Source organism: Ochlerotatus camptorhynchus, unplaced genomic scaffold, assembly GCF_037179485.1.
Source record: "Ochlerotatus camptorhynchus isolate MF236.1 unplaced genomic scaffold, CSIRO-AGI_Acam_v1.1 ptg000176l, whole genome shotgun sequence".
In the NCBI taxonomy this organism is placed as follows: domain Eukaryota; kingdom Metazoa; phylum Arthropoda; class Insecta; order Diptera; family Culicidae; genus Ochlerotatus; species Ochlerotatus camptorhynchus.
This window is the reverse complement of record NW_027040666.1, coordinates 3,690,447-3,712,624: the sequence shown is the minus strand read 5'-3', so window position 1 is coordinate 3,712,624 and position 22,178 is coordinate 3,690,447.

Genomic DNA, 22,178 nt, shown 5'->3' with positions numbered 1-22,178 from the left:
TTTTTTGTTTTTCTTATCTTTGTTGAGTAATGGCGGAAAATCCTTACTGCAGCCAGGAAGTGGAGCAACATGAGCCTTCGATTTAATTTAACCCCATTACCCTGGGAATTTTGCAATCCTCTGGGAGCGACTTTAGTTTTCTTGCGGCGTACTTTCGGTGAGGGGCATTTTCTTTTTGAGGATCCGTCCATTTTTGAAGGTGCGTGTACCACCGTAGAATCACCTTCATCGGATGAGCCAGAGTCCGATTCTTCAGCTGACAAAATCGAAAACTGATTTTCGTCTTGGACGACTGATGCAGCCTTCACCATTTGTGCATATGACTGCTTGGAGCGTCCAGAGATTGGACGCTGCACTTTATCGGAGTGCTGATTGTACATCGGGCACTCCTGCAAGGGGTGAGGATTCTCGCCACAGCAAGCGCATTTTATTGATTCTTTGTGGCAAGAATCCTCTTTGTGGTTTTCACCACATTTGCCACAACGAGTTTTGTTGCCGCAATCGCTGGCTGAGTGTCCCAGCCTTTTGCAGTTGGTACACCCAACCGGGGGATGTAAGATTCTCTTACAATTATGTGGAATTCATCATCAGAGGATGTTACCGCATGAACCGGGGATGCGATATACTTAGCTGCGGTCCAATTTTCGAGTTTTTGAAGTCGTCGACACTCAGACTCGCGTCGGAGACCACACCTTCTATCTCCACATCTCGAGAAGGGATGTAGATGTTATACTCAACACTAAGCAGCTCGTGTTCAGCAATTTTATTTGCCACATCATAAGTCGGTGCTTCTACAAGCAGTTTATTGAATCTCTCCTTATGTACCAAGATTCCCGGATACTTTAGCAGCAATGTCGAAATGTCGAAAGTTTTCAAAGGTTTATTTTTAGGCCAAAAAAAGACAACCCATGGTCCTTTCGAAGACGGTTGGTAGTATCTAGTTTGCGCAACGTAGGTTTACGAAGACGCCATAAATGTTGCGTAAAAGCGGTGCACAACCGCTTAAAAAGGAAAGAAAAAAAAAATACAAAAAAAAAACCTTCACCAATTACCAATTTTGTTACCCAGTGTATGAACAACCAAACAAAACCAAAACAAAATTATCAAAAAAAAAAAACTTTTTACTAGTTGCCAGAAGTTGCACCACTAATAGCCTTAACAACCCTATCAAGGAAGAGGACAAAGCCACGCGCAAAACAATTATTGTATAACAAAAACGCAGCAATGGGCTAGAGAAGACTATTGGAGTTGACGGCGACTCTGTAGCTCTTTACTCCTATGAGAAAATCCATAAGCAAACGTCAGACTGTGCGTGAAATTGGCGGACTTTGTACTATCCTTTCACTCCACCGAAAATTCCCATTAGAAACTGCCTAAATTTTCTGGAAGAGCAAATTTTTCGACGGTGCCGTCAACGCCAATTGTAAAGTATACTTAACACCAGCCTGCTGTGTGAGCTGGTGCAGCCACTCCGTTTTCTGCTTGGTTTTTGTTGCTTGCTGCTTTGAAGTGGTGATGAGATGATAATCCACCTATAGCATCGCTAAAGGTGGCTACTTGCTCTGCTGACTGCGGATGCGTTGGTCCCGGCCCATGTGTGTTTGAATGGGTGCGATATCCTACGCAGGTGTGGAAGCTGCCTTCCTGCACATTCGAGAGAAACCGACGTTAAATAAAGGAAATAAGAGGAAGAAGAAGACTGCGGTTGCCTTGGACACTGAGCTTCGTCCACGGTAGGTAAAACGCGCGATATAACAAAACCACTATGGTGGGAAAAAAAAACTCCACCGGCTACGAAACCAATACCCGCAATAGAGACACGAACAAACTACGTCCGGCTACTTCAAGCTATCGGCGAGGAATGATATGGAAAACTAGTTTTGACAAAAAGACCAACAACCTTCGGAAGTAAATCTTGATTCATCCTTTCCTTTAAGTCAGTATCTGTCAAGCGTATTCTTGAATCAGTTACAAATTTCTGCTGGCTGAAAAATCTTTCTATAGTGACTTGTGTAGAGGGCACAGCTAGAACAACTTCGGGCTTATCAGTTTCTTCTTCTTTCAATAGTCAACGATGTCAAACGACATCATATCTTTTGAAGTACCTTGCTGCGGTTGGAACGTAATTGAGGTTTGCTTAGAATCGAGTGGATGAGTTGGGATTAGTAAACCAAAAAACAACATAAACGGATATAGTTACTATTTGCATTGATCGTGGAGTGGTTGCACTCACACAACTGAACGGACTGCTTTACCTCGGTTATCCAGCTCATTGCATACTAACAACCGAATTGATTTCACATCTTAATCCTCACTCACACCATACACTTTTTTTCAAAACACGCTAAATACATACTCACAAACATAATAATTTTCACCTGTTAGTCATGCAACACGTATCGCACATCAGAAACTACATCTAGTGCAGAGTTGGTGCAACATACATATTGGTAAAAATGGCATATAAGATGGGAAACCTCTGACAAGGTTGCTAGAAATTAGGAAAAACTAACTAACATTTGTAACCGGACCCACATTTTTGTGACACCTGAAATGAAATTTGTGTTAAGCATTTCTGCTTTACAAAAGGTTGAAAGAGGATATTAAATTAATATCTTGGTTAAGATTGGTATCAGATCTATACTTATCAATACTTATCCATTAATGATGCTAAACCGTAACTTGGCAGCTCTGGAAAAATCTGTCTCGAGTTTTATATGACTGCTCGACCTGATACACACCAACAACGTTTAACGACGACTTCATTTTGTTTAATGCTAACATTTTTACGTCCGTTCAACTATTCTTTTCATCATCGTGGTAATTTTAACTATGTTCAATAATTTCTTAAATCTTACACCTAACACTGATTGTAGCAGAATAAATGACGACTAGTGAAAACAATTATTCGCATCAAAGCTCCACCGAAGACACTCGCGTCAACGATTGAAAAATCTCATAGGCGAGAACTGAAGCACAACACAACTGTTTGCAACGACAGATACGAACGAACTGCACTTAATATAATCCGTTATTAATTGATTTCTAAACCAATAGGAACGAATAGAATAATAAATATCATACCAGAATGATCAATCGACTGCATGCAGGTCAACACTGCATCTTGAACTTTGACATACACCTATCTCCCTAAGAACGCGTTATACACTGAGTTCTTCTTCTTCTTCTTTTTTCTTCATTTATTTAACGTCGATCTCTGTTCCACAATCTAGTGCCAACCACCGACGGACATCGATTGCGATCCATTGACGGCAGCTTCCACACCTGCGTAGGATATCGCACAAATTCATCAACACACATGGGCCGGGACCAACGACTTTACTTCCCTTCCAGAGATTTTTATGCCTTAGAAAAGTCCCACCGACCTCGGCTGGGATTGAACCCGGACCCACTGGGGTGAGAAAGCAGTTACGCCACAAACGAAGTGACAGACGACTAACTGGCGAAGAAATCAATTAAAATAATGTGGTCGCTGTAATAGAATTTTCTTAGAAGCTTGTGCAGACTACCAGATGGGATAGTATTTTTGTTTAGGTTTTGCTCAAAGTTGATTTTGTGTACAATGATTCTTTTACAGTGTGCAAAGAGTGTATCATTTTGTCATTTTTTATGCATTTCAGATTTGAGTAGAGTGAAAGAGATAGAACCAAAACATTGAAGTACATTTGGTGAAAATGCAAGTTCAATCCAGTAGTAGTGTTGCCATGTGATTCAATCCAGTAGTAGTGGTGTTACCAACAATCAATACGAAACTATCGATTTGAAATTGGCTCACTACTTGACTAGCCTATTGGTACCAAGCAAATCGATTAACGTACCCCATTCTAGTCAAAATTCTAGTACTTCACAATGTTTGTTTTGATTCGCTATGAAAGTTTGACATATAAAATGAGGGGTTAGTTTAATTTCCTATGTTTCGAGGGGTGAATCTATTTGCTTGGGACCGAAGATAGTACCAGAGCTGAACCAAAAAGTAGAGCTCGTTTCTTCGGGACCAACTAGTCTTAGAGTTACCTATATGGTGTTACCATGTGGTACACTGAAAAATTGCAATAGCAGGTTAGTCACCAAAGTTTTCGAGCCGCTCCGTCTGTCACTTCGTTTGTGGCTACGCTTACGTGGTTACGCTTACCACTACACCACCGGTGGCGACCCACTGAGTTCTACCCACCGCTGTATTTAGTGTCTATGGAGAACTAGTCACTCGCAGAAAATCAGAGTGATTGATTTGAATCCCGCCGAGAAGCGGTGGGATGAACTCAGTGGATTACGCGTTCTTTGAGGGAAAGCTGTAGTAACCTCGTTTTTTTGGCCTATTCTTTACGCCAATCACACCAATGTTGCCAATGTTGGAACATGTCAGAGGAATATCATCTTCCTAATTATTTACTAACTAATTATCCTGTTGGTCGATTTAAAAGTGGTCGATATCAAAGTTGTAGCTGAGAATATTTCCTGTAGATAGCAAGCTTACCCATGTATCAATATTTGTATATGTAAAATAATTCATCTGACAATTTAGTCGTAATGAATAAAATTAGAACTAATTTAACACAGACCTAATCCGATTTGCAAAACGTTCGGTTGGTTCATTGAACTCGAAAAACTCTTCGACAGCCGTAAACGCACGGATACACACTGAGATTGGTTCGTTGTTCCCAAACATGGTTCGGTGAAAACTTGGTTGCAGTAGCGTTGTATTCCGAAGAGATCTGCTTTTACACGAAAGTTCAACATCGCAAGCAGGTCGGGGGCATTAGTTTCACCATTCAATAGCTTAGCAATAAGCAACGATTGCTGTAGGGTAGGATGGTGCAAAACGCACTGTTTAAGCAAAATCGTTAGTTGCTGGAAGCTAAAATCAAGGAGAAAGTAATGGTGTATGGTTTTTTTTACAATGTTTTCTACGATGATCGAGTGATTTTGAACTATAAAAGATGATATTTCATGATTTTTAAGGTATTTTATAAATCGTCATGTTTTGCACAAAATGCTATTGTTTAAAGGAATCAGTAGGTATATATGATTTTATGATCAGGAAATATTTGTGAAACCTCCAGTTGAAAACAAACACAATCCGTTACCCGGAAAATGCATCTGAGGAAAAGTTATCCTTGTTTTTCTATAAATAGGCATTTTACCCCAGGGGTGCATTATGGGCTGTTCTCCCTTACTTTCCGTCGTTGTTCCAGTGTGGCTAAGCCCAAAAGTCGACATCTATCAGGATACGGCGACAAATTGTCAGGATCACTCCACGGCAAGTTTCTCAGTGCCAGACGAATGAACCGTTTCTGAACCCGATCGATCCTTAGGCACCACGTGACATGGTGAGGATGCCAAACGACGGACACATTTTCCAAAATTGCACGGACAAGTGCACAGTACAATGACTTCCAACAATGTGGATCCGAAAAATCCTTCTCAACTTTGGAAATAAAGCCCAACTGTCGCGTTGCTTTCGACATGATCGCTGAACGGTGTAAATCAAAAGTCATTGTTGTGTCTTGAGTTTTTCAGAAGCCAACAATCTTCTTGTGTGCGCACCACAATGTACAGCTTTAAATCATCTGCATAGACCAGTTTGAATCCTTCACCCAGAACCAAAGCAGCATCGTTGAAGAACAGAATAAACAGCAACGGTCCGAGATTACTACCTTATGGAACTCCAGACTTGTTTGAAAACGGCGAAGATACCCAACCCTCAACCTTCACTCGAAGTACACGCTCTGTAAGGTAGGATTCCAACCAAAAAACCAATTTCATAGAAACTCCAAGACGAGATAACTTGTGTAGCAGTTTGTTATGATCAATTTTATCGAACGCCGCCTCAGGTCGGTATAAATTACATCGACTTGCGCTTTTTCCTCCATACTTGTTATGCACTTCGACGTAAAGTTCAACAAATTGGTGGTGGAATCCGTGTTGATCAGTGGATATGTAGCTTTTTGTGGCATCGAGAATAACTCCACCCACTATAATCTCAAACAATTTTGAGACAGCTGGGAGACTCGTTGTTCCCCGATAGTTAACAACATTGTAACGATCACCACGTTTGGAAATGGGTGTCATAAACGATTGTTTCCAAATGCGAGGGAATTTTGCTTCCTGAAGTGAGCGATTGAAGATATCACACAACGGTTGTGCTAAAGCGGCATATTATAACTGCAGGCAAACCATCAGGACCAGGGACAAACAAACGTTTCAGTTTATTTGCAGCCAATGAGACCATTTTTGGATGTACAGCAAATAGTCCAAACTCAACAAAATCAGCGGGAACATCGATTGGCTTCATCATGGCTTCATCGATTTCCAAGTTTGAGGTGGGATTCGTCGCGAATACGGGTGCAAAATGCTTGGCGAACAACTGGCATGACTCTGTAGCTGACGCTGCAGTCGTTTCGAAGAGGTACACATTCGTTGAGATCACTGCACTTTTCCGTTTGGAGTTAACAAAGCGCCAAAAACCACGTGGATTTATTCTCAGACCCATTTGCACACGCAATACGTAAGATTTGTAGAGAGTGGCATTCAAAAACCGGTACGCATTGCTGGCTTGTTGAAAACTTCGTTTGTTGCCAGGCGTTCGTTGACGACGTAATTTTCGTTGACAAGCATTGGGAGTGCGTTCTAAATCCCGTAAACGGAGAGTACTCCAGGCAGGCGAAATTGACGGCTGAATTCGTGGAACATTGGAAACAAGCCAATTGTTCAAAATGGAACAAAACATTTCCGTCATTTCATCGACATCTATTTATGATAGTAGATATCGCATTCCAGTTAACGTTTAGCAAAAAGTCCGAAATGGCCGCAAAATCAATCATTTGAAAGTTTAGAGGTCGCTCCGCATGTCTTTCAATAGGTTCGTCACACACCACAAGCACTGGTAGAGAGATCTCAAGCGGGGGTTGGTGAGAGTCAACGGTTAGCAACGGAGCTAAGCAGCTATTCACATTAGCCTCACAATCAGGCAAACAAAAAACCAGATCGAGAATGCGGCGGATTGCGCACAAGATTCCTTTGGCCAAGGCACAAATAATCCATACCATCCAAAAGAGTGCTACTGGACAGCGGTAGTGGTGAAGCATCACATGGTGAAAGGTGAGGATAAGGTGAACATAAAGTTCACATTTCCGATAGTAATTCCCATATTAACTTCAAAGGACCAGTGTAGTATAAGATCGAATGATCAGGACCTGATTTAGAATCAAAAACGATATTTTGAACCACCCTAATGTATAATAAGCATGCTATCAATTCAAGAGCAAATTCTCATTATGTCGAAAGTAACATTCGCACCGATCCGAGAAAAATAAAGTTTTGTATTGATAACCGAAAAGTTATTCCTATTTCCAATTAATCACATATAATCTCATAGTGATAGCAATGTTTAACATATTAAGCAGGGTTTTAATCATACAAAGCAAATCGTTTGTTGGCCCTCTAATGTTACTTAAGTCAAAGTGTATTTACCAGGATATTCGGGATAATCATCTTAGCAACAAACAGTTCGATTTATTCACTTTAATAATGAGAAAGCGAAACGACGAACGTACGCTTTTCACGGGCTTCTCTGCGCTGCTGCTTAAGACAAACGGCATCTCCATAGAAATCGGGTGACTTAAGTAACATTGTAAAATATTTTGATTCGATGGTGATTACGTCAAAAAGCAATTTGACTGGTAAATAAATTTAAAAATGGGATGTGATCCTATATTCGGACAGTATATAGTGTAATAGCAGGAGCATCGATTGACACTGATAACTCGGGGTGGTTTGCTTTTGTTACTTTCGACGTAAAGAAAATTTGCTCTTGAATTAACTGTTTATTTCTATAAGTTTTAAGCTGGAGTGAACTTTAAAAGTTGTTATTGCGAATGCATGAAAATTCATAAGATTCTCAAGCGTTAGATTTGTTTAGCTGATTCACATGCGAGTTTATTCTCTCAGGAGGACCCAATAAATGAAATTAGAGAATGATATTCCGTACTCTGCCTCCTCACAACCAGGAACAGGAATATCAAGTGTTGTAATGCCACCGACAGGCAGCGATGCCACATTGCCAGTTTTTTTTTACAGGAACAAAGTTGGGTACCCCTTGTTTATTTTGATACGGTCAGGTACTGTGAGAGCTTTATCGAGAACCCGTAGTAGTAGCGCTCCCAAAGAAATAATTTAACCGTTGTAGCCCTAAGGATTATTTGAATGAAATTGTTTTGCTTTTCACTAGAATTCAGCTATAATAGTTCAAAAGCAACGAAAAAATAATTTTTGGGATGATCTAAGACACCCAAATTAACCTGAAGTTTAGAACTTTATCTTTAAAGGATAGACTAAAAGGAGATGTTATCCAAAGAGATGTGTCCAAACAACCTAGCAGAGCCAAAACCAACCATATGAAATCAAAATCAGCATATACTAGAAACTATAAGATCTTCAAATTATACTGAAGAATTGATCTTGAAGTTCCACATGCTCAATTAAGTTTTTCAAGACTAAATGTATGTCTCCAGAGGGATTTTTAAGAACTCATTACATCAGGGGAGATATATATTTATGTTAACAAAATATCTAAGAATCTCCAAATCATCCTGAAGTTCAGATGTTGTATAGACACAACCAGATTTTGAACAATGTTCAGACTTAATTTTGGGCATTTTTAGAGCCGCAGTTAAGATCTTGAAGTTATACAGGCTCAGACAAAGTCTTCTACGATGTCCTGACTTAATACTTGAATTCATGAGCTACTTGGAACCTCATCGCATCATGTGAGCCGTATAGATGTGTTAAAACATATCAAAGATTCCCCAAATCATCTTGGAGTTCAGATTTTGAGATTATACAGGCTCACCGTTGTACAATGTGATGAAGTCCAATCATGGAGTCGTTACATATATCTGGAATCATTCATTCTTTTGTTGAATCTGTAGAACATCAAGACCCATTCCTCAGTATAACTTGGATATTCCAAAATATTGTCATTACAACTACATATCTCGCATTATGTAATGGGGCTCAACAAAGTAGTTTCACACATTTAGTCGAGGCATCGCCCAATACCTCGTTGAATCGGTGAAACGTCATGATCTGAACTTCAGGCCAATTTGTAAAATGAAACATATTTTGTTAACACCGTTATATGCCTCACATGATGTATCGAGGCTTTTGATGCGGGTTGCGTTAAAAAAATCTGAGAAAATTTTCTTTCGATCGGCTGAACACCATTTGTCCGTGAGATTAGTGATATTGGTGCTAATTATTAGATTGTTGATTTTTTTAAATTTTTTTTAATATTTCCAAGTAAGCAATAAAAAATATTGTATTTGTTGTGCCTAAAGCCAGCTAAAATCCAATTTGTGGAAGTTATGATCGATTTAGCGAAAAAAAAATTTGTGAATTTTTAATTGAAAGTATAACATATATTTTTATCCTACTGAGAATTTTTCTGACTAAATTTTTGGATTCAGCGCATGATTTTATATGTGAAATGACTATACGCATACAAAGTTCAAATATGCTGTGTTTTGTCCATATTGTTGCATGCTCTCAGTGATTTGATAATCTGATCAAGTGCTTTGTCCTGGCCATGAAATCAATAAAATATGTAATTTTGTTTGCTAATTCATCTTGATAGTGCATACCAAGATTGATCCATTTTAGTAAAATGTTTCTTGTTAAAACTTACATTTCATGAAGAACAATGATCCATTTAACATTTGAACGACCTTGTTTTTTATTACAAAGTTTGAAGTTTGAAAAGACGCTCAACAAAGAAACGTTTTACTCAAATTGCTCTAATTTCATGCAGACTCAGACTATCAGGATACCGCTTAATCTTGAATAGGTAATCATCCAGTGTCAAAATTTAAGCAAATTTTGAGGCACATCCTGAAAAATTACAACTTATTGGGCTATTTTGAAGATCAAAAAATCTGCCAATTGTTTACCTAGGAACGAATTTATTAACACCGACATTGCGATCAATACAGCTTGACATTCCTTATTGAGATTTAATCCCAAAGATAACACTGGTTGGAGCTTACCACCATTATTGTCATTTTTATAAAAAAAAAAACATATAAATATATATTAATCATTCTAAAAATATGAAAATGTTGGCCAACACTGTATGAAGCACGCAAAAAAAAAGCAAACTAGCGTTACAGCTATGAAAGCGCCTTTGGTTATTTCCTTTTCTACATGAAATTAATGCTCGATCAATACATAACTCATGGCGACTAACAAAAATTTACACGGCCGTTGAAACTCAGTATGATTTGAGTTCCGTTTACTAACATTCGCAAAAAAAAAACATGGCCACTTACAGAGTGAGTATATTTTTTTTTTCGAACATGAGTAAATGTTAATATGAGTAATTTTTCATCTGTTCAACACCAATCACAATATAATGATCATCGAAGAACAAAATGTTTCGTTGAATCAAAAGTAATCTTTGAATAAATATAAATTTACCTCTGAGGCAACATCAATGGAGTGAAGGGAGCTTGGGACGATGGCTATTTTACAAAATCATCATTTTGATACCTATTCCAATTACCATTGATACCAATTTAGACCTCCATATTTATTCTGTATTCTATATCAACTAAACCATTTTTGCTGATTGTTTTCTGTGGAAATCAGAAAAACTCAATTAATCTATTTCTGATGAAAAACTGTGACATTGCACAGTGGTTAAAAATGGATCCAAAATCCCACCTTTATAAAAGGCGCGGTTTAAGAATCCTAAAAAAATAGCACATCTTATATGAAAAAATGTGGAAAATCTAATGGGATGATCGCATTTAGGGCAGACTTCAGGAAATGGTCCATTTTGCCCAATTTTCCCCTTATTTTGGAAGAAAACTTGAATTATTATCCAGAAATTGAGCATGGTCCTACTATATTGAAACAACCTGCACTGTACCATGTAAAAAAAAATAAAAATAGGTTTAATCAATTGGATAATTGAATGGGTGTTCTAAATACTGAATCTATATTCTCTAAACTAATGTTAAATTATTCAGGAATTTTGTAGAGCTGGTATCGTTCCTTCTTGTGATCTAAAAGAAAATTTTTGTCCGATTCTCCCCTCATAGTCAAAAAAGCTCATATATCATGCAGCTATATAAAATAACGCCATTAATAATACATTCACTTGCACTGTGCTCATGTAAAAATGTCCGGAGAATTGAATGGTGAAGGTCTCAACATGGGCAGTTTGAAAGAAAGCATTCATTTTGCCCGATTTCCACTTAAACTTTTCAAACTTGTTTATCAAATGGAAAAATTAAATGGTGCTCTAAATATTTAACTTTTATGCACTAGGCAGTTTTGTGAATTGTGTATTGTGTATTTGATTCCCGGAAGATTTATTTTTAACTAACTGAATTTGCACTGGAATATTGATTATAGGAGAACAAATTTGCGAGTTACTTGTTTTACGGATACAGCCTTTAGTAAAAAATTAATATGTTATGTAATCAAATTAAGTAAACTAGATACTAACAATGAAGATTAGAAGAGTATATTGTAATCAAGCATAGTACGTATGAATTTTGATCAAAGTTGCGACCTATCACAATCACGATCATCAAACAGCTGATGGTTGTAACGCTTTATGCATTTCTATCAATGTGCTCGTCGAAGCTCTCTTCATGACCATCCATCAAGTTGACGAAAGAAGTAAAAAGCAATTGGTGAATGTCGTCTTCTGTTGCGATCCACCACCGATCTTGTCATTCCTGACAATCACGACACTCATCTGTGCTCGTTTTCAAGCAGTTGCTGCTTTTTTTGCTTATGTGAGTGTGTTGGTGAGTGAGTCCAACAGCTTCGGTTTAATGTTGCCTGCTTTGTTTGTAACTCACACACTCGCGCCTGCCCAGACGAACTTGGAATGCTTAAAAAAAGTACTACGTGTCCCTAATTCACGGTGTCATGCGGCCTTTAGCCTTCCGTGTCATGAATGAATGGTTAGGGGCATCTAACAAAAACCTAATTGTTAACGGAGATTGTGGAATACCAGGGCACCCTCAACAGTATGAAGCCCCTTACTGCGCTAATTACTACGCAGTACCGAAGCAATAGCGTAGCGAACTTTTGCATCTCCGTGGCACTCGGTTGCCCTTCTTAAGGTCTGAGGTCATGCGTCCGCCATTTTTGTTGGTTCATTGAAAAACTGGTGTTTAAACAAGAGGCACGCAATGACCTTTAACTCCAACGCAGGCAACGGCTATAATTAAATTAATTCCATTAACTACTTCTTTAATTACATTAATTACACAATGTAGAACATTAAATACTTTTAAGCTTCATTAATTACAGTTGAAATTTTGTAACTAAAGTACATTAATTACATTTTCAATACTTTTAATTACTTAAATTACGGATGCATAATTTTAATTACCGTCAGTACTGCTTCAAAACGCATTAATTACTTTAAGTACTTTTGATTGCATTTTAACTTCAACGCACCGTTTCTTTGTATTGCTTGCCCTTCGTGTTTAAACCCAATTATCTCGAATATGGTACGATCTGACGATCTTTTCATTCTGTGAAATGGTCAAAGTCCTGGGAGTTAAAAAATAATATATTTTTTACCATTTCTGTCACTACATTCCAGTGACTTTAACGCAACACAAAACTATTGTACTTAGCTTTTTTGGAGGACAAACCATCCATTCCTTCTTTTTCGTCTTTCGGTCATCTTATGCAGAGGACGCATCCGTTTGTTTTTTTCTTCGTATTGCACTGTCGTTCAGCCATCGCATCGGTTTCCTTCTGCTTCTCGCCATTTTCCTTTTTATTTTTATTTTTATTTTCACAATCTGCCCCAACTCTTTTTTCACATTTTTAAACATTTCTGGGACTTCTAACACTAATCTTTTGCATCAAATCACTTTTTTTTCCTTGATTTGTTTTCCGTCGATCTTGTTTTCCGTGCTGAGCACCAATGCTACCGACGCCAGAGAGGCAGCTTCCACACCTGGACCCTACCTATCGACCCATCAACTCATGAACCGGGGACCAACGGCTTTACTTCCATTCCTCAGAACATCCCGGCGGCGCCGACTGGGATTGAACCCAGGCCTGCTGGGGTGAGAGGTAATCACGCTTACCACTACACCACCGGCGCCGCTTATCAAATCACTTGTCACTGCACTTATTTAAGCCTTACTCAAAATAAAGTGGCGCTTCATAGTAAGGCGGCGCGTCAAATTAAGGCGGCGCGTCAACCTGAGGCGGCGCTTCAAATTAAGGTGGTGCTTCAAAGAAAGGCGGCGCGTCAAATTAAGGTGGCGTGTCAAAATGCAGCGGCGCGTCAAAATACAGCGGCGCGTCAAAATGCAGCGGCGCGTCAAAATGCAGCGGCGCTTCAATTTGAGGCGGCGCGTCAAATTAAGGCGGCGCTTCAAATTGAGGCGGTGCAACAAAATGCAGTGGCGCGTCAAAATGCAGCGGCGCGTCAAATTAAGGCGGCGTCTCAAATTGAGGCGGCGCTTCAAATTGAGGCGGCGCGTCCAAATGCAGCGGCGCGTCAAATTAAGGCGGCGCGTCAAATTGAGGCGGATCACAGGATTTGTTATCAAGATGTTTTCAATGATAACTAAATCAGCTATTTTTGTGATATCCCTGAAGTATTATTTTGTTTTAATTTTTGTTATGTTGGCTGTTTATTCAACCACAAAGATAACATGTTCGGTTATTAAATCTTGATAACCGGGTATCAGAACTTGTTATCAATTTGGTATAATCCTTTGCTGGGGTATTGCTTTGAATAAATGGTTGGACGAGTTATCTGGAGCTGTAAGTCAGTATACCAAAGAACAAGAGCAAACTAAAGTTCAGGACGATATTATTGAAGACTTTCTTGCTGGGCTTTTTGAAGAGGATAATGATCTATCTCCGCCTGGTAGAGCTGACAGCATACTACACACTTAGACATTATCGCCGACTTCGGTAATTTTTACCGAAATCTGAACAGCTGAACCACAGACAAACAGACATAACACTCGCAAGTTGTTCATCGAACAAGCATTTAACGGACAATTTAAAAGTATCGTAGTTGGTAGTACCGCCACCTGTAGCGCGCATAGTTAATTCCCTTGCGTTTGACGTTTACTCACTACCGCCATCTGTTCAGCGTAGTGCCCACCACAGTGTACTCAACAGATGGCGGTAATGTTTTAGCGACGATGTTTTAAAGTGAGAAATATTCAATGTGTTATGTCTGTTTGTGGCTGAACTGTTCGGTAAAATTTATAGAATTCAATTCAATTGCCTTTCAGCTACTTTGAAACTAAATCTCCACTAAGATGACAAGATTTGACCATTTAAACAAGGTTGAACATGTTTTGATATTATTTTCAAATTCAATAGCCTCTAAAATGAAGGTCAAAGCTTTACCGAACGTTCAGCTGTTCTGATTTCGGAAAAAATTACCCAACACGGAAACAAAATCTTAGTGTGTAGGAGAACTCGTAAAACTAGACTCTGGACCAAAAGTCAATATCACGCCAACTCATCCACTCGATTCTAAGCAAACCTCAATTACGTTCCAACCGCAGCCAGGTACTTCAAAAGATATTATGTCGTTTGACATCGTTGACTATTGAAAGAAGGACAAACTGATAAGCCCGAAGTTGTTCTAGCTGTGCCCTCTACACAAGTCACTATAGAAAGATTTTTCAGCCAGCAGAAATTTGTAACTGATTCAAGAATACGCTTGACTCATACTGACTGAAAGGAAAGGATGAATCAAGATTTACTTCCGAAGGTTGTTGGTCTTTTTGTCAAAACTAGTTTTCCATATCATTCCCCGCTGATAGCTTGAAGCCAGACGTAGTTTGTTCGGGTATTGGTTTCGTAGCCGGTGGAGTTTTTTTTCCCACCATAGTGGTTTTGTTATATCGCGCGTTTTACCTACCGTGGACGTAGTTCAGTACCCAAGGCAACCGCAGTCTTCTTCTTCTTCTTCTTCTTCTTCTTCTTCTTCTTCTTCTTTCCTTTGTTTAACGTCGGTCTCTCTTCCGCAATCTAGTGCCAATCACCGACGGACATCGATTGCCATCCATTTACAGCAATCGAATGTGCAGGAAGGCAGCTTCCACACCTGCGTAGGATATCGTTGGGCCGGGGCCAACGCAACCGCAGTCAGCAGAGCAAGTAGCCACGTTTAGCGACGCTATAGGTGCACGGATAGAAATCTCCTAATACCTTTTGGCAAATTTCTATTGCTGATTATTCATAACATGTATAAGTCAACTAATAAGCAGACGCCTTCCAAAAAGTTAATGAAGATCATGTGTCAAATGAAATGTATAAGCGGTCACACATACCTTTTATGCATTCTTATAGGACCTATGTGGTTTGTCTTACGGAATGTATAAGGCTGATGTTTTGGCAAAAATGTATAAGTGAAACACATGAATAAAATAATTGATTTTTGTTTCGTGTGGATAATCATCTTACCGTCATCATCTCATCACCACTCCAAAGCAGCAAGCAACAAAAACCAAGCAGCAAACGGAGTGGCTGCACCAGCTCACACAGCCGGCGCCGGCTGGTGTTAAGTATACTATACAATAGTCTTCTCTAGCCCATTCGTTTTTGTTATACAATATTTATATGTTCCAGCAAGAACCTCCCCGGCAAACCACATATCGTATAAGGATGTTCATTTAAAATCGTATAAATATCCAAATCAAGTTGAAGTTGCATAAGATGCAATTCCAAATTGGTTGAAATTGTTTAAGATGCAAAATTATGATTAAATTATAATCCTCTTTGCGAAATTATATATGAGTTAGTTTGATGTCAATGAGAAATTATTTAACGCGTTCTATTTTTAAAATGTTGATGATCTTATATATGTGTACATAAGATCAGATTCAGTCATATCGTTAGTTGTCAAAACAAAATATTGAACCATAACAAACAAAACGTAACAGCCAATTGTTGCCAATATTCATGAGTTTCCTCACCTTCAGCCAATGACCATCGGAATTTACTATGGAGCAAGTAAACCCGTGGATGCTGATGATTTTTTTTTTCACCGATGATACAAGAGCTACTGCTACATTTGGATTCTGGAGTACGCATGAATAACCACCGGATTTCATTAAAAATTCGAGAATTTATAAAAAGCGTTGAACACTTGAACGGTAAACATTTAATCCACTACCAAGGGGAAATATTCTCCAGATACGAGAGCCATGGTGTTTCCAAAAGTAGATGCGGAGCTGAGAACGCATGAGCTATTCCGTGACGGTAAATATCCAGATCATCAACGCGGTGTATCACCGTTAATAAAATTGCCGATTAACATGGTGGAAGACGTAATTGTTGCCGATGCATTACATTTACTGGAACTAGGAGTAATGAGGAAATTACTCAATGCATGGCGAACCGGATCGATGACTAAAAAAATTAAATGGAGTGTCAAAGAAAAGCAAGAAATTTCAGCAAAGCTCATTGTAAATATTGAGGTTTCAAAGTGAAATTCATCGTCGTATGCGCTCATCGGACCACATATCTCTTTGGATAGGTTTGGAATACATAATTTCTCTCAACTATGTAGGTGTAGTTCTGCTCAAATTTCACCTACCTTCCAGATGTGTACTCATTGCTGTTTTTCTTGGAACCATTTTTCTTGCAAATTAATCACAAACGAATCACATTAATGTACAGTTGAAATTATATGAGATAATAAGTCATGTATCATGCAGAACAAGATTGTATAATGCAATCTGCACTGCTCTAAGCAGCTTCAGCTAGAGGAGGAATGATATCGTATAATACACCAGATCGGATAAGATTTAATCACGTATACAAGCGAGGCTGAGGCATCATAATTTGAAATTTATTGCTTCGAATATACGTGCATCGCAGCACGCAGGATCGCAGCAGGATTACGGAGCTAAAGATCTTTGGTTTGAAACTAGGTGTTGCAGATAATATTTACTTTAAGCTTTAAATATGTTAATAATTTCAAAAGATAACTCATTATAATTCAATTTCCAACTTATATTCAAACCAATATCAACAGGTATTTTTTCATGCTTTCTGCTCTTTGAACTGCCATAATTTTAGAGATGTAATTTGAAAGTCGTACAAATAAAATTTTAAATAAGATATTGGCATATATCAAAATCATATGCAAGATAAAGTTATACATGGAGTTGTATAAAGTACCCTATTGAATCATATGAAATCATAAAATGTAGCAGTATTTATCCACATGCACGTATATGGCCTCCAGATTTGTACGTATAATTGAATGTTATGCACTTTATACGATTTATTTTTACCGAATAAAGATTCACATAGCAGAGTAACCATTCAGTAATGTGAACAAAATTGTTGGCTGGGTCCATTAGCCGTAGTCAACTCTGGAATCTAGTTTCGATTCTTCCATCCCCAGTATTATTTCTGGGTGATATGAACTCCCATGGTACCATGGTGGGGCGATCTACATGATGAAAATAGAGCGGCTATTTTTTACAATTTATGCGACGATTTCAACTTGACTATTTTGAACACTGGTGAAGCGACACGTATAGCAAAACCTCCGGCTCGAGAAAGCCGACTCGACCTATCTTTGTGTTCAAGATCGCTATCATTGGATTGTCTGTGGAAGGTTATCAATGATCCCATGGTAGCGATCATTTGCCAATCATCATTTCAATTAAGTGTGCCCCTCACTCTGCAGAACCATCTCGAGTTCCATTTGATCTTACAAGGAACATAGATTGGCAGAAATATGCACAAATTGGCAGAAACGCGGCGGTGACAATCGGTGCCGAATCAATAGATACGCTTCCTCCATTGGAAGAATATCGATTCCTCGCCGATTTGATGTACAAAAGCTCACTGGAAGCACAAAACCATCGACCAGCCACACCTGAATGGGACGAAGAGTGCACAAAATTGTATGTAGAAAAATCTGATGCTTTCAAAGCTTTTCGTAGACACAAAACCTCCACATAAAGGGTGATACGGTCAAAATTTGGTCAATATCAACTTGACGTATTTCTTTCAATTTTGCATTTAAAAAACCTGAACACCCCTCATTTTGAAGGTGTGTGTGTGTAGAATGTTGCTCCTATTTTGATTTTGGAATTCACTCTTCAGTTGTCAAAATGCCGTCCAAGCAAGAAGAGCAGCGTATCAAAATTTTGCTCGCGCATCGCGAAAATCCGAGCTACTCGCACGCAAAGTTGACAAAATCGCTAAAAGTTGCCAAATCAACCGTTACAAATGTAATTAAAGTGTTTGGGGAACGTTTGTCGACAGCCAGGAAGTCTGGATCGGGGGGAAATCGAAAACCGGAAGCCGCTGAGACGACAAAGAGAGTTGCCGGTAGTTTCAAGCGAAACCCTAACCTCTCTCTCCGAGATGCCGCAAATAAGCTGGGTGTATCGTCTACAACCGTGCATCGAGCCAAAAAACGAGCCGGACTATCGACTTACAAGAAGGTAGTGACTCCAAATCGCGATGATAAACAAAATACGACGGCCAAAGCGCGATCCCGGAGGCTGTACACGACGATGCTGACGAAGTTTGACTGCGTGGTAATGGACGACGAAACCTACGTCAAAGCCGACTACAAGCAGCTTCCGGGACAGGAGTTTTATACGGCAAAAGGAAGGGGAAAGGTAGCAGATGTTTTCAAGCACATGAAACTGTCAAAGTTCGCAAAGAAATATCTGGTTTGGCAAGCCATCTGTACCTGTGGCTTGAAAAGCAGCATTTTCATAGCTTCCGGGACTGTCAACCAAGAAATTTACGTGAAAGAGTGTTTGAATAAACGTCTGCTGCCTTTCCTGAAGAAACACGGTTGTTCCGTACTGTTTTGGCCGGATTTGGCATCTTGCCATTACGGTAAAAAGGCCATGGAGTGGTACGCCGCCAACAACGTGCAGGTGGTTCCCAAGGACAAGAACCCTCCCAACACGCCAGAGCTCCGCCCAATTGAGAAATACTGGGCTATTGTCAAGCGGAACCTAAAGAAGACCAAAAAAACTGCTAAGGGCGAGCAGCAGTTCAAGGCAAACTGGCTTTCTGCGGCGAAGAAGGTGGACAAGGTGGCTGTACAAAATCTGATGGCAGGGGTCAAGCGTAAGGCTCGGCAATTCGGATTTGGAAAAGCGGAAGCCTAACTGAATATTTTTCCTGAATTTTATACTAATTGAACTTGAAAAAGAAATTTAATTTGATTTTTTAAATAAACGATTTCACCGATTTACACTCGTTTTCCCTTGACCAAATTTTGACCGTATCATCCTTTATTTCGAGGAATATTCAAAGCTTGAGACAAAGCTGAAACAATTAATCAAAGTAAAAAACGCGGTTATTGGCGCAATTTCGTCGAGGCACTCTCACGAGAAACCTCAATGAATACCTTATGGAGGGTGGCTCGCAACATGCGTAACCGCTCATCTTCTAATGAGAGTGAAGAATACTCCAACCGATTGATAATCGATCTGTCCGGACAACCGATTGATAATCGGTCTGTCCGGACTCAGTTCCAGCACAACATATTTTTCGTGAAACTTCTGCAAGCGGTGGCTCTCTGGATAGACCCTTCACAATGCTGGAATTCTCTATGGCTCTTCTTTCATCGAAAAGACGCCTGATATTTCATATAATTCTGAATCTCTTCGGCCCATTTTGTCCAATAATAATAATAAATCTTCTCGACACAAATATGAAGACTATTGTGTAAAGATTTATTAATTTTAAGCCAATATTTACGTGCAATAAGAGATTTATAGAAAAATACACAAAATTGCAACATACCTGATAGCAAATTGAGTAGTTATTTCCACGAAGGGTTAATATGCATAAATTTGAAAATATGTCCACCTTGAATGAAATTGTTGGTTTGATCCAATGGTCCAGATTTAACCTAAAATGGAATGATTTAGATGAGTTAAATTTGATTTAAGGATGTAGTAGCGTAAATACAGTTTGAAGATTGATGACAGCTATTCAAGCTCAAGGAATGCCAAACTCGGCGTTGTTGATCAATTGCGCAGGATACGGCTAGGCAAACTGCCCCGTAATCTGCTCATATTTGTGGGACATCATTATCCCGTTGCCCACCTGAGCACCGACGTTGGTCAGCATCTCCGACTTCGGTCCGTTCATCTTATACTACACGTCGTCTTCATGGTGGAAAAACCTGGTTGCGTACGGTGTAACCGGGAACTGATCACACGTTGCAACAAACGTTCGAGCTGGAGATCACAGGAGGAACGCATTACACTTTTTCGTTCCGTTCGCGACGGTGAAAACGGCAGAATTTCATGAAATAACTTCTTTATAAGTAGCTTGAGCTCTTGCAGGAAACAAATTCTGTCATTTATGACTTCACAAAATTTTATTTTCTTCTAGGTTGCTGTGATGCTTTAGTGCTTCTCAAGTTTTTTTTTCAAACCTGCTTTGATGAATAATGACTTTTCCCCAAGTTTTCCCTGTCCAATTTTCGGCCGTCAATTTAAAAAGCCTATCAGCTTTTGTCAACAAAACTTTGTTATAATTTTCCTCACAAAGCGTAGGCCACCCACGCAAACCAACAGTATCATCGTGTAGGAGAAAGTTTCAGAATTCAGAAGCCAGTTTCTGATTGCCTAATTTGACAGATGTAATGTTAGAACAACAGCCTCGTTCCGCATGTCGAACTAAGAAACGAACCGGCCAGGTGCTGGAAGTATCTGTAATAAAGCTAAACTAACTAAACTGTAATAAAGCTAAACTAAGTAAACGAAGCATTTTTTGTATAACCGCTTGTATGAAAAAGTTTTTCGTTTCAACTTGCCAAATGAGGCCCACGGTTCGATTAGTGAAGCACAAAAAATAGTGGATTTTAATAGGGGTTTTGATCTAATTTAGGTCCTACTAAGCACAACCCGCGCTTTACCTCTCTTTTCTGAACGAGTTTGAACAAAAAATTGAATATTTATGTCAAAGATGACTTCTAAATTTATTCACCTTTCCATACGTATCATTAGATTTGATAAAGAGTCACAAATTGTTGAGATATTGCTTAAAATCTAATATTGATTCTAAATTCGTCCTACGAGTTTCAATTCCGTCCTAACGCATTGAAACGCCATTTGATTTTCTTCGTCCAAAGATACACGTAGAAAAAGAGGATCGCTAGGATCGTTTGTTTTGAGAACAATGAGCGTAAATATTCATACAATTCGCTCTAATAGGGTTTATGTTGTAGCTAATGAACTAACGCATCGGAACAAACCTATTATTGATTTGTGCGCGGTGAAATCATTGATATTATTGATCTTTTCTGATTGATAGAACGGAAATGGGCGATTACGACGAAGTAGCGCTCTATCCTAATATTCATTTTTTTTTCTCTGATCGGGACCTAACACCACTGCGACCAGTAATTTGATCTATTGTAGTATATCCTGTGTCCTTAGTTTAGTGCATGTCGTATTTCTTCATCACTATTGAGAAATGATGAAGTATTCGGTGTTGATACAGTTGTCATTCAGAACCCTAGTCATAACCCCAGTCATAACCACTTAAATTTAAGGAACAACGAATAGAAAATTAAGAATCACATAGATGAGAAGACTAACTAACTCATTTTTTCCTTGTTTCAAGATCATCCTCGGTGGACAAAGCCGAGTCTTATCACTATCAACAAAGCATAAAAGTAACAAGCACTAAGCTGTGTTCCTTTTATTACTGAAAAATCCTGTTCTCCTAGTTTGAAGTAGTCAGGACTAGGCATCGGTGGTAGATCTTACATCCCGTAACGTACCACGAAAAGATGATCTACACAGCAAAAACATAATTTTGATATCACGTCAAAGTGGATGCACTACAATCATGTCGAAAATATGGTGTAATATTACTTGCTAAAAAGGACAAAATTATCATTAATTCAATGCATGAACTGACATTACGCTGCTTTTACTGCATTTGTTTATTTATGTGGTCATAAAAATTACATGAAATTTTCGACATGATTGTAGTGCATCCACTTTGATGTGATATCAAAATTATTTTTTTGCTGTGTACCCACGTTATGGGCATAATATTAAATCATATATTATCTATATTTTTATAACTAAAACTGAATTTCGCAAGAAAAGACCCTAGACTAAAACCACAGACAAACAGAC